This window comes from Camelus ferus, chromosome 8 (genome assembly GCF_009834535.1).
Source record: "Camelus ferus isolate YT-003-E chromosome 8, BCGSAC_Cfer_1.0, whole genome shotgun sequence".
Lineage (NCBI taxonomy): Eukaryota > Metazoa > Chordata > Mammalia > Artiodactyla > Camelidae > Camelus > Camelus ferus.
In genome coordinates, this window is record NC_045703.1 from 4,763,706 (window position 1) to 4,776,336 (window position 12,631).

The window sequence follows — 12,631 nt, forward strand, 5'->3', positions numbered from 1 at the left end:
TAATATGTGTATAGTGATATCTCATTATAGTCTTAGTTTGCATTTTCCTAATGACATAAGATGTTGAGCATCTTTTCTTATGCTTATTGGCTATCACTGTATCTTCTTTGATAAGGTATTTGTTCAGCTCTTGTGCCCATTATTTACTGGCTTAACTTATTTTTGTATTTCACCAGCTGTCTATATATTTTTGATGATGTGTCCTTTACCATATATGTGTTTTTCTCCAGGTCTGTGGCTTGTCTTTCATTTTCTTAATAGTATCTTTTGCAGAAAAGTTTTCAATTTCATGAAAGACCAACTTACCAAATTTTTCTTTCATAAGTTGATTTTTTTTTTTTTTTGAGACTGCATAATGGAGAGCAGGGGCAGAAGGTGGGGGTAGGTTGTACATGGAACAAGCTGGAATCCTTAGGTACCATATTGTTTGAGGCTCAATCCTGCAACATGGGTTTTATGCTAAAAAAAAAGACAAAGTGACTTGATGTAAACTCAAGTTGCTTTGTTCTTGTGCAAATTGAACTTCAGCAATTGACACCAGAAAGCCAGATTGACAGACCGCTCCTTGGAAACCATAGCAGCATTACCAGAAATGCAGGTGGGGGGTGGGCATGACTGACATTTTAAAAACTAGATTCATTATATAGCTAATTCTGAGGTTGAAGTTAACTCTCCCTTGGGTTGGAATTCGGTTTTTTGTTAATTAAAATCACATTTATCTAAATGGTGTTAGGTTTCCCTCACATCAGAATTGTGAACACCTCCAAGTGATAGAGACGTCCTAAAGCCCAGGCTGCACAGGAACTGGCCAGTCATTTTTCATTGCCAGAAATGCCCTTGATCCAAATCTCTCTGAGGAAAGTCAGTACATAGTAGGGTAAAAAAATGAAGCCCAGTATTGTTCTCTGAGAGTATGGATACATTTTAGAGGCAATGAAATGTCACTCTATTGATAAGTCCTTACTATAAATTATTTTGCCATAGACATTTGGAAGCAGTAAAATAACACGATAAAAGAAAGCTCTGGTGCCCCAGCACATAGGCTTGTATTCCAGCTCCAGAACTGACTGGACAGTGATCTTGCCTGAGTTACTTAGTCTTAGTTTCCTGACACATACGTAGCCATAGTGGGTCCAATATTAACTACGCTCACAAGGAAATACCTCATTGATTTAACTTGGAAGAGCAGGTTCATGGGGAATTCATGATTTCCCGAGGTTCCATCTTGGAGGTCTCCCCAAACCACCCTGTCCTCTCTTTGAGGTTTTAGACGTCATATCATTTTTTCCTCTCATTTCCATAGGCCTTTTTTTTTTTTTTTAATTTAAGAAAAGCTGGTCTCTGAAAAGACAATCTTTTCCTCCTTAGTTTGGCTGTTTCGTTCAACTTTTCTTTTTCTTTAGTGTAAGATAGATACTGGGAAACTAGCCCATGAGATGTAAGTGTGAGAAACGAGGGACAGGGAATTAGAGACATTAACTAGATGAGTTAATACTTCCAGATATAATTCCACCATACAGATAATACCCTAAGCCCAGCGCCTGGCACTGGTAAGAGGGGAGTAACAGACTTATGTTCTTATCTAATTATAGTCACCACTATTAGGAGGAGTATCTTATTTCGAGGTTCTATAACCAAATACCACAAATTAGGTCACTTATAAAAAAGAAATTTATTTCTAGGGTTCTGGAAACTGAAAGTTGGAGATCAGGGTGCCAGCATGGTTGGGTGAGGGCCCTCTTCTGGGTGACAGACTTTCGACGTGTCCTCATGTGGCAGAAAAGGCCAGGGAGCTCCCTGAGGACTCTTACAAGAACACTGTCCCCTTCAGAAGGGCTCCATCTGCATGACCTAAGCACCTCCCAGAGGCTCCACCTCCTAATACCATCATCTTTGGGCATTAGGTTTTCAACATATGAATTTGGAGGGGGACACCAACATTCAGACCAAAGAAATAACCCAGAAAGTTTCCCTAATTTGGAGTTTGAAAAGGATTACAAATAAGAATTTCTGACTGGAGGGACAAGAGAAAAATAAAGAAGAAGGAAAACCATCCTGACCGACTGGAAATAGCAACCAATAATAGAGAGCCAAAGAAAGAATGAACCAAGGGACAAAGGAAAGAAATCAAATTTTTTTCTGAATGCTTTCTTTGACTGGCTTGTATTTCTCACATAAGAACAGCACCTTGATTTCAGATACAGGAAAAACAAAATCAGTCCTGCTCAGGAACACACATGTATTTTGGCAAGTGCCAAGGCAGAGTTGTTTAATGAACAGCAAGACACGTAACACACATGCCTCTTGCATCAGTCTTGATTCTTGGTGTTGGTCTCTCCCGAACCTCAGTGCTCCAGATGTGGCCACGACAAGGGCTACTACAGAACCTGGGCTGGGTGACCTTCAACGTATTTTTGTTTCTGTTCAACACAAATGATTTCCAAGTCACTTGGGGTAAACAAATTTAATACATTGGCCCCAAACTCTCACACACTATTAGCTAATGTTTATTAACAAGAAAAATAATGTAGTTAAGATACTGATCCCAATTTAGGATTTCATCAGTTTGAGAAGTCATTTTCTATTTCATAAGCCATACTTGGGTCAGTTTTACATGTTGTGTCCAGAAGCTAGAGTTACACCTTAATTAAAACAAGTCATCAAGCCCACTCCTTTTCCTTCCATTTCTTTGAAATTCGAGGATATTTTTTGAAGCTACTCTGAGGCTACAGTGACTTAATCATAATTTTTTGTTTTCACTAAACCTGCAGATTTTTAGCACTGACCCTTTGCTTGATTTTTACATAATAGTCTATTTGCATATACTTTACATGTTAATTATATACTGCTAATTTCTTTGCTATAAAGTTAACACTTCATTATAAAATCCTACTTTTTAAGTTTTATAGCATGACAGTAAATATACCCTGAAGCTAATACTAACCTACCCAATTATTTGCATTTACTTTTTATATATTGAGATATACACGTGTATGTTTTTCTCTGTATATGTGTGTGTGTGTGTGTGTGTGTGTATTTCCCTAAGCTTGGGAATGCTAGAAAATTCAGAGAGTTCTGTATTTTGGTTTTGTTTGCATTTCTTAGCCTCAGGTTGACGTTTACTCCAGTTTTACCATGATTGACATTGTCATTAACAGTTGTTTTACATTGCTGCAAGTAGTTTGGTTTACATTTATCCGAAGCAACATTTTCTATATCAATACCTTTCATGTTAAATCACCTCTACTATCTTACGAGTTGTGTGAGAGGAGGGGCCAAGATGGCGGAGCAGAAGGACGCTCGTAGCTCACCCTCTCCCACAAATATACCAAGACTCACATCCACGGACCCACCCAGGCAACCAGAGCACCTGCGGAACTCTGACAGAACATTGCCCTCTTCAAAAGACAAAGACGCCACGAATCTTACTAGTTGTGTGAGTTCTGAATAATCCAGCTACTTCTGAGCAGTCTTCCTGAAGTGAAGACGGGCCTTACCAGAGCTTTGCTGAGGGCTGGCACTAGTATTGACTCACCTAGTTTTACTGAGTTTAGAGACCCAGGAACTCCAAAGCACAGATACCATTTATTATCCAAAACATAAACCATGTCTCTTTTCTCTTCTAAATCCATCTTCACTAACTTTGAAGAAGCTATTCTAAAGAGCCATTGTGAAAATATGGATTGATTGTCAAGAGACTCGAGTTCTGTCTGGCAGTCTGACCAAGTATAAGTCTCAGCTCTTCTGGTGTTTAGTTCATAATATAAGGGTTTTGATACGATCACTCATAGGGGCTTATTTAAAAATCCTCAGCTTCTGATAGCTGAAATTTCAGTGTCAAAGGCCTGTGTCCAAATCCCAAACCTACTCAGACAAACTCTCAGTTGGTCATGAACCTCTCTGGGGTTAGGTTTTTCATCTGTGAAACAAGAGAGAGTATCTGATCTCCACAGGCCTTTCCAGGTATAACAATTAAGGATTATAGATTACTTGATTCATACATAGTAGCAGAAAGATAAAGAATAAACCCACAAGTGATGGCATGTTGAATATACGTATTATTTTCTACTCCGTCCTAAAATCCTGTTAAATGACACCAAAATCATGTTTATAATGGACAAAATGACAAAAACAATGAGAATGGGAGAAGACACAAGAGCAACAAAATTTGGAAGCTGGAAAACAGAGGCACAAGAAGCGACTGACTTGGTACACCCAAGGAAATGAAACTTAAGGCCAACAGTGGAAAAGCAGAGGAACAACTATATTTATACTGTGGAAACTTCAAAAGGCTCCAGAATTTACTTTAATAGTTAACTCTCGAAATGGGGTGGAAATAGGGCTATAAAAGGCTGACTGAAAATCTCTGAGGTACTGTAGACCCCATATACCTTCCCACTCTTGCAGCCAGTCAATGGCTCTTCCTCTATCCAGAGAGTGATTGAAGCAGCGAGGATTATGGCAGATCTGCCTGAGACAACAGGACAGTGACCGAATGGAGAGAAGAGACTCACTCCATGGACTGGGACCCCAGCGGGGGGCATCTGGCTGTGCTCATGAAAGGAAATTTCCGTGTACAGGGATCCATTTGTTTGATCCTGGAGACATCAGGAGCCAAGCCTCAGGCTCATCACTTCCTGTCCTTCTTACAACACAGGGCCCTGCTCCGTGTGTGCAAGCCACAGGCCCAACTGCCCACTTTTCTCTCTGCTTTGTCAGTGCCCGGGTTCCACATTTTAACCCAGGGCTGGGCCAGGTTCAGGGCCCCCAGCTGGGTGGGGAGGGGACGGGGGAGACTGTGCTGTGTGAAGCAGCCCCTCTGCTTTGGGAGGCAGATTCAAGAGCCAGTAGAAGTGGTGGGACAGAGCTGGTTCTATTTTGTAGAAAAGGAAATCAGTACGCTTCTCTGCCTCTGCAGTTTGATTAGTATGCAGGAAGGTGATTGTTCTTTCTTAAAACATTGCTGTTTAACTGATTGGATTTTACCCCACATTTTTGGGTGTGGAGATACTATATAATCATACAGTCATCCTTGATCTCTCTTCTTGTGCCAGTATTCCCTACTTACTTCGCCGGGGTGGAAGAGATTGTCACACTTCAATGGCGGCTCCTTCATAAGCTGAAAGCGCTAGTGTGAGAAACCTGCCATTTGAGAAGCCATGCTGGGTTTCCATGGAAACGACTTGCAGTTTTAAGAAAAATTCTGAGAGCCAGGTTTTAATCTCAAATGCAAGAAGCACAGAACTACACACATTCTAAATGGAGACGAGGAATGGAGAAAGGGAAGAAGTGCCAATTTGAAAGCACAGAGCGATTGTTTTCTGCAAATTTACAACTTTTTCCTAAAGTCATATTTGTTATATGAATATAGTTTCCTAGTAGTGTGTCCAAGTTTGATTTTGTCAGCAGTCCAGACACATTGAATTTGAAGTGCTGTAAGTAAGAGACTCTCTTCATTTTTAGGGGGGATTTGAGAAAGCCATTTAAAAGCAAGAGTACTCTGAAGTACTCTTCTGTGCATTTTTGTGATTATGCACAATGGGGTTGTGAGAGGTGAGCCTGGACCCATCTCTGCAGAAACATAACACCGTTCGTAGGCACTAAACGACAGGTTGGTTGCGTGTTAAAACTTACCACGAGGAGGGGCAGGTGTGTGAGAAGTGTCATTAAACAAATACAGACGCAGAATAACTGAGTAGAGTTCTTTTGTAATACTTACAATGAGAAAGAAATGGGGGGGGGGCTCTGTGACAATTTCAAAAACATTCACAGGTCCGTTGGCACCTTCAAAGAGTAAGTTGGATGGAAGAAATATTGCCAGTCAGGACACAGAAAAGGTCTTTAAAAAGTTTTGAAAAATCTTTTTGATGTTTTTGCCATCTGGGAAAGATCAAAGCTAACTAGAGGATTAATGGTTAGGTAATGAATCTTACAAAATATTCTAACCAATTATCTTTCCTCAGTGAAAGTCTTGGAGCAGAAAAGGATCAACTGATGAGAATTCTTAAAAGCCTGGATAAATACCTCTATGAAAGTTAAATGAAAGCTTATTTTAAATAAATCATGGTGGTTGGGGACAGGGAGAATGGAGACAAAACTCCCTATTTCCCAGAAGATAAAAGGAACCACTTAGAAATGTGATGAGACCATCTCTACGTAAATAGCTACAAATAAACTGTAGCATACAGGTGACAGATCTATTGCATAACAGCAAATTCTTCATCAAGACACAAACATTTTAATGGAAAATGCCTTTTCTATAACTCCATAAATGGTGGTATTTTGGTATTCTCATTTTCATGGTTTGCTGCTTTACTCATGCCTCACCTACCCCCAAGAACTCGTCTGCACTGTGACACAGCAGAGAGTAAACAAAGGACCCACCAGGACATGGAACTTACATTCCAGAAAGGATGTCAGACTCGAAAAACAGCTACAGGAATATTGACTTTGGTAAAAAAGCCTTGAAGAAAAATGAAGTAGCACAAAGTAATAGAATCATGGCTACTAGTTTGTTTATTTATTTTTATTTTATGTTTTTAATATATTTTCACTGAAGTATAGTCAGTTTACAGTGTGTCAGTTTCTTGTGTACAGCACAATACTTCAGTCATATAGGATCATACATATATTCCTTTTTATATCCTTTTCACCAAAGTTACTACAAGATATTGAATATGGCTCCTTGTGCTATACAGTGTAAACTTGTTTATCTATTTTATATATAATAGTTAGTGTCTGTATATCTTGATAAATCCCAATTTATTCCTTCCCACCTCTTTGCCCACCAGTAACTGTAAGTTTGTTTTCTATGTCTGTGAGTCTGTTTCTGTTTTGTAAATAAGTTCATTTGTCTTTTTATTTTTCTAGATTCCACATATAAGTGATATCATACTGATATGTTTCTTTCTCTTCCTGGCTTACTTCACTTAGAATGACCTTCTCCAGGTTCCTCCATGTTGCTGCAAACAGCATTATTTTATTCTTCCTTTATGGCTGAGTAGTATTCCATTGTATAAATATGCCACTGCATCTTCATCCAGTCATCTGTTGATGGGCACTTAGGTTGCTTCCATGTCTTGGCTATTGTAAATAGTGCTTCTATGAACATTGGGGTGCATGGGTCTTTTAGAATTAAGGTTCCCTCTGGATATATGCCCAGGAGTGGGATTGCTAGATCACATGGTAAGTCTGTTTTTAGTTTTTTGAGGAATCTCCATACTGTTTTCCATAACAGCTGCACCAAACTACATTCCAACCAGCAGTGTAGGAGGGTCCCCTTTTCTGCACACCCTCTCCAGCATTTATCATTTGTGGACTTTTGAGTGATGGCTCTTCTGACTTTTGTGAGGTGATACCTCATTGTAGTTTGGATTTGCATTTCTCTGATAATTAGCGATATTGAGCCTTTTTTTATGTGCCTATTGGTCATTTGTATGTCTTCACTGGAGGATTGCTTGTTTAGGTCTTTGGCCCAATTTTGGATTTGGTTGTTTGTTTTTTTCTTATAAAGTTGTATGAGCTGTTTATATATTCTGGAGATTAAGGCCTTGTCAGTCTCATCTTTTGTAAATATTTTCTCCCATTCCGTAGGTTGTCTTTTTGTTTTGCTTATGGTTTCCTTTCCTGTGCAAAAGCTTGTAAGTTTAATTAGGTCCCATTTGTTTATTTTTGCTTTTATTTCTATTGCTTGGGTAGACGGCCCTAGGAGAACATGGCTAAGATTTATGCAGGGTAATGTTTTGCCCGTGTTTTCTTCTAAGAAGTTTATAGTGTCTGGTCTTACGTTTAAGTCTTTAAGCCATTTGAATTTGTTTCTGTGTATGGTGTAAGGGAGTGTTCTAACTTCACTGATTTACATGCAGCTGTCCAGTTTTCCCAACACCACTTTGCTGAAGAGACTGTCTTTACTCCATTGTACGTCCTTGCCTCCCTTGTCAAAGATTAATTGACCATAAGTCTGTAGGTTTATTTCTGGGCTCTCTGTTCTGTTCCATTGATCCATATGTCTGTTTTTGTACCAATACCATGCTACAGAGCTACAGTAGTATTGTGTGAAGTCTGGGAAGGTTATTCCTCCAGCTTGATTCTTTTTCGTCAGTAATGCTTTGGCAATTTTGGGTCTTTTGTAATTCCGTATAAATTTTGGGATTATTGCTCTAATTCTGTGAAAAATGTCCTGGGTAATTTGAGAGGAATTGCATTAAATCTGTAGATTGCTTTGGGTAGTATGGCCATTTTAACAATATTAATTCTTCCAATCCAAGAACATGGGGTATCTTTCCATTTCTTTAAGTCATCTTTAATTTCCTTAGTGAATGTTTTGTAGTTCTCCACATATAAGTCTTTCACTTCCTTAGTCAGATTTATTCCTAAGTATTTTATTGTTTTGGATGCAGTTTTAAAAGGGATTGTTTCTTTACTTTCCTTTTCTGATATTCATTGTTAATGTAAAGAAATGCCACTGATTTCTGTATGTTAATCTTGTATCCTGCTACCTTGCCAAATTATTTTATTAGCCTTAGTAGTTTTTGTGTGGAGCCTTTAGGGTTTTCTATATATAGTATCATATCTGTATACAATGACAATTTTACCTCTTCTCTTAAAATTTGGATCCCTTTTATTTCTTTTTCTAGTCTAATTGCTATGGCTAGGACTTCCATTACTATATTAAATAGAAGTGGTGAGAGTGGGCATCCTTGTCTTGTTCCAGATTTTAGTAGAAATGTTTTCAGCTTTTCACTGTTGAATATTATGCTGGCTGTAGGTTTGTCATAAATCGCTTTTATTATTTTGAGATATGTTCCCTTTATACCCACTTTGGTAAGAGTTTTTTAATCATAAATGGATGTTGAATTTTTATCAAATGCTTTTTCTGCATCTATTGAGATGATCATGTGGTTTTTGTCCTTTCTCTCGTTGATGTGGTGTGTCACGTTGATTGATTTGTGTATGTTTAACCACCCTTGTGTCCCTGGGATGAATCCAACTTGATCATGGTATATGATCTTTTTTATATGTTGTTGGATTCTGTTTGCTACTATTTTGTTGAGGATTTTTGCTTCTATGTTCATCAACAGTATTGGCCTATAGCTTTCTTTTTTGGTAGTGTCTTTGTCTGGCTTTGGTATCAGGGTGATGGTGGCTTCATAGAGTTAGTTTGGGAGTATTCCCTCCTCTTCAGTCTTTTCAAAGAGTTTGAGGCTTGGTATGAGTTCTTCCTTGTATGTTTGATAGAATTCCCCAGTGAAATGGCTACTAGTTTAGATAATATACTCAGGGGAGGAATTTTGAAACTTTTTGCCAGGGGCATTAATAAAATGAGGGTAGCAGTGAAGCTTGCAGATATCTTGGGGAATATCATTCTGAGAAGGGGAAACGGCAAAGACAATGGAAGGAAGACCCTGTGGAACGCACCTGCATAGAGTGTTCCAGAGACAGCAAGAGGTCTGTGTGGCTGGGGTGGAGTGAATGAGGGAAGAATGAAGGAAGGATGGTCAGGGTGGAAACAAGGGTTAGATCATGCAGGTTTGGATACATCCTGTAAATACTTAGGATTTTATTCCTAGTGTTGAAGGGAGTCACTGGATAGTTTTAAGAAATAATATCGTGATGTAACTTCGCATATTATAAAGGATCACTCAGTCAGCTACAAAGGAGTGGATAAACTGTAAGTTTCCAAAAACAAAAGCAAGATGAGGAGCTGCAGCCAGGGAAGAAAAGGTGGTGGCTGGAACCAAAGTGGTCTCAGTGAATAGAATGAGAAAGGTTCATATTTAGAACATATTTTGAAGATAGAACTGGCAGAGTCTCAGCAAAGGAATGGATGTGGGATGTGAAATAGAGAGAGGAATCAAGATTGATCCCAAGGATTTGGGCATGAGCAACAGAAAGTATGCTTATGCCACTTCCTGGGAAAGCAAATGTTTGTGGGAGGCAGGAAATGAAGAGTTCAATCTTTATAAAGTTAAATTTGAGTTATCTGTTAGAAACCCAAGTGCAGATTAGATATATGAACCTAGAGTTTGGATGAAAAGTCAGTGCTGTAGTTTTGGAGGTGATATGCATATCATTGAGCCTTAAAGCCATGGAACTAGACAAGATTGCCTAGGAGGGGAACGTGGATAGAGAAGAGATGTACAAGGACAAAGCCCAGAGCATTGTAACCTTCAGTGGTTACAATGCAGGTTAAGAAAGGCAGGAGGATACAGCAGAGTAGACTGAAAAGGAGCAGTCGGTATTGGAAGGAAAATCGGAAGTGGGGGTTGTTACTAAAACTAGGAGGAGAAAGTGCTTCAAGGAGGAGAAATAACCAACTGTAGCACTGCTGAGAGTTTGAATAAGATGAAGACTAGGAACTACCTCTTAAATTGATCAATTTGGAGGTTATTAGGGACCCCAATAAGAGCACTTTTAGTGGAGTGGTAAGAAAGAAAGGCTAATTGGATTCAAAACAGAATAGTAGGAGAAGTAGATAAGAGGGTATAAACAACTCCTCTGAAATACTTGCTGTATCAGGGAACACGGGGTCTGTAACTGATGAAGCCCAGTTTTTGTTGTCATTTTATGATGGAGATAGTATATATGCTTCTGTCCAAATAAGAACTATTCATTAGAAAGGAAAAAATGATGATGGTAAAGGGAGAAAAAAATCACAGGAGCAAAATCTGAGATGGAGAGAGGGAACTGAATCAAATGCACAGTTCAGAAGATGGTGTTAGGAGCATGGAAAGTTCATCCGTTATACCGAGAGACAGTTGAATAATCAGGAAAAAAAAACATGTGGGTAGATTGAAATACTTGCTGATAGATGTAGAAATTCTCTTCTGAGGCCTCTACTTCCTCAGTGAGTTCCAGAGGGCACAGAGTGCTTTCGGGATTCAGGGGTGTATTAGTTGCATATTGCTGGGTGATATCACACATTTAGCAGCTTAAAACAATGAAGATTTATCATCTCTCAGTTTCTATGGGTCAGGAGTCTTCTAAGCATGGTTTACCTGGCCTCTGAAAGGCCAGTTTACCACCCAAAGCTGTACTCTTAAGACTTGACTGGAGAAGTATTTCCTTCCAAACTCAAGTGGTTGTTGGCAGAATTTGAACTTACAGATGATTTCCTGCTGGCTATTGGCTAGAGGTCATCCTCAGTTCTCTGCCACATAGACCTTCCAAATGAGGCAGTTTGCTTCATCAAAACCAGTAAGGGAGAGTCTTCTAGCATAACAGACAGTCCAGCATTGTATATCATAATCACAGGTGTGATGTCTAAGTGCAGTCACTTACGTGGTATTTTATTGGTTAGAATCAAGTCACAAGCCCCATTCACACTCAAGGGGAACAGATTACACAAGAACTTGAGTACCAGGAGGTTAGAATAATTGAATGTGTCTTAAGAGTCTGTCAGAAAAGACTGCGAGCTTGAGTAAGAAAAGTTCAGTGCCATATGGAGCTAAATTGAGAAAGGATATGGGGTTTGCACTTTCTGTCAGGGGGACTAAGATAAGCAGGAATATAGGACACAATGTTATATGACTGATGGTATCTTATGGAGAGATGGATGATTAAGCTGAAATGTAGACCCTTCTTGGATCTGGTTCAAGGTAAGGTACGATGATTGGAGCACGGGAAGTCACGGTCATAGTGAAAGTAAATCAAGCTCTGTCATCCTCCCCACAATCCAGCTGAGAGCAGTGTAGGAACTAGGGGAAGGTGTTCTTTCAGCAGCGGTTAGCTTTCAGTATGTCATTATAGCAAACTAAGCACACAAGGTCTAGAGTTACACGGGTCTGGGCTTAAATCCTGGCCCTGTCACTAGTTAGCTTTGTACCCCTAGGTGGGTTACTCTGCACCACTTACCTCAACTAATAACACATAACTCCAGAAGGTAAGTGCTACTATTTGCATTTTATGGATGAGGAAACTGAAAATGGAGCCAAAGACAGCTTACCTTTACCCTACAAGGGTGTTTTGAATGTTAATGAGACAACAAAGTTAAAGCAACGTCAGTAGATACTCAGAAGATATTAGCCAGAAATGTTATCCTCATCTGTGATGAATTAACATGCTCTAATCAAAATATACGCAGGAGTGATGCAATTTCAACTATTATCTTAGAGTTGTTTATGAAGATTTGGCATAGATCATCCAGAGCCCATAAAGTTCAAGGCTGATTAGAAAATGTAAAAATTATTTTGGTGTTTAGATTCAAGAATTGGAAACAGAATCTTACAAGATATGGCATCCTACTTTGGATCCTGTTATTTCTGTAGTTCTGCCTATAAAAAAAATCTGATCTCAAGAAATGTCATTTGTAACACTAAGCTTTTTTGTTGTTTTTGCTTTTAAGAAAGAAGGGAAACTAGGAAGGCAGGAATGAGATAGAAAGGAAAAAAACAGAAAGCAAGGAAGGAATGAAGAGAAAGAAAGTAAAAGATTAAAAACAGACTTTTAAAAGTTTGAAAATACATTTTAGCTTATTTCCAAAGTTCTTACCAATTTTTTAGTGAAAGTTCCACTAATGAGTTGTGAGCTCACTTGAAGCTAGTTAGGTAGGTAAAATAGGTTTCTCAAATTCATAGTTGAAAATATTTTATTTCCTAGAGCACAGTAATTCCCAATAAGAAGGCATGATGCT

The 12,631-nt window shown here is 38.9% G+C and overlaps 1 long non-coding RNA gene across 1 annotated transcript in view; it reads right to left on the minus strand.

Moving 5' to 3' along the window:
- LOC116665249 overlaps positions 1 to 12,557 on the minus strand; it is a 49,472-nt gene extending 36,915 nt beyond the window's left edge. Inside the window, exon 1 of the long non-coding RNA XR_004321769.1 lies at positions 12,490 to 12,557. This is a non-coding gene — a long non-coding RNA (uncharacterized LOC116665249). The remainder of the gene's footprint in view (positions 1 to 12,489) is intronic.
- Between the last annotated feature and the right edge of the window lie 74 nt (positions 12,558 to 12,631).